The sequence below is a fragment of the Chinchilla lanigera genome, unplaced genomic scaffold (assembly GCF_000276665.1).
Source record: "Chinchilla lanigera isolate Chin_1 unplaced genomic scaffold, ChiLan1.0 scaffold00110, whole genome shotgun sequence".
NCBI classification, from domain to species: Eukaryota; Metazoa; Chordata; class Mammalia; order Rodentia; family Chinchillidae; genus Chinchilla; species Chinchilla lanigera.
Genome location: NW_004955511.1, coordinates 975,658 through 977,226, shown reverse-complemented (window position 1 = coordinate 977,226; position 1,569 = coordinate 975,658).

The window sequence follows — 1,569 nt, the reverse complement described above, 5'->3', positions numbered from 1 at the left end:
TACTGAGAACCAAATAGAAGGGGGCACAGAAATTAGATGTTTAAAACTTTGGTTTGAATTGACCATGAAACAAGGAAACCTGGAAGTGATGTGAAACAAGAAATTTGCACAAAAGCTTTGTACAACCAAGAGGTTACCATAAAGGGCACTAGAGTAAGAGAAAGCTGCCTCCTAACCGGAAGAGGTTCTTTTTACAATGTTGCATAAGAGATGTGAATCCTGCATAAGTTGTTTGGGATACTTGTGGCATTACAGTAGTCCTTCCACGTTCATCCTGAAACTTGTGTTACCTCCTGTTTGGATACATCTTTCTCACTAATACACACAACCTTTGAGAGAAACACAGGAAAATATCGAATGCCTCTTGAACTCATGGATATGATCTGTTAGTGTCCCCACAAAACTAATCACATCAACAACCAGGTTGGGGCAGAGGGGTGCTACATCCCAGCACAGCTCTCAATGTTGGGCAGGAAGGACTGGCAAGGCATGGGATGCATAAAGAAAAGATGAAAGCTGGAGTCAGGTGGAGCCTTCTTTCTAGATGGGAGGAAAGGAACTGCTGAGCCAAAGCATTGTGTTTATTTATACACCTAACAAGTTAAGGTCACGTGACACCTCCTTATCCTAGCAATCCGCTGTTTGGATTGTCTTGGGGAAGGGGGTTCTCTGGTCTGAAGCAGCTTCCTCCTGTGGCTTGGTTCGGTTGCTCTTTGTTCTCCAGATGGCCTTGCTTAGGCCCTGCACATGTGATCACTTCCAGCTTCAGCTGCTCCCTACAGAGAAGGCGATCCATTGCAGAACCAGCCACAAGTGAAATAAACCCTGACAAATGTTACTCCATGCAGCCAGGTTTTAGAACTCAAACAGAGCCTCATGATTATGATTGTGAACATGTGTTACAGGAGAATGTTGATTTTCAAACAATCTTACCTATTTCCTTGAATCCTCCAGAGTCTGAGTCTAAAGATATGTATTGACTGGACATCCTGGTATCTCATGGCTGAGGTAACAGGTTATCTGATACCTGAGAGCGCAAGTTACGTTTCTATTAACCTTGGTGTTCAATTAAGTCAAAGATGCCAGTGAGATTGTCCACACTGTGGTCCTAGGACTCTGCATTTATGTGGAGACCACATCTGTTTCTACAGACCAGGGCAATCACACAGAAGTCCCCAGATAGGAACATGGGCTTTCCCTACCATGTGACATAAGCACAGCCGGGCAAGGTGACGCACACCTGTAATCCCAGCACTCGGGAGGCTGAGGCAGGATGATCGTTACAAGTTCAAGGCCAGCCTGGGCTACAGAGTTGTTGGAGACCTCTACAAAGTGGCTCTGAGCAGGATTTAATATTAACCAATGGGCTTTCTGTGTTAACTTTGGAGTTGTCTGAAGCTCAGGCACCTTGTCTAAAGAGGGGCAGTGGACTCATAGTAAGTAAACCTCTGTGAGTCAGTGGTCAGTGCTGAGGCCTGTATTGCCCTATGAAGCTGTGACACCTCAAAGGACACGATATGGCCACAGCTGAGGATGTCTAGCTCCAACCCCAGTTAACTTAAAGGAGAC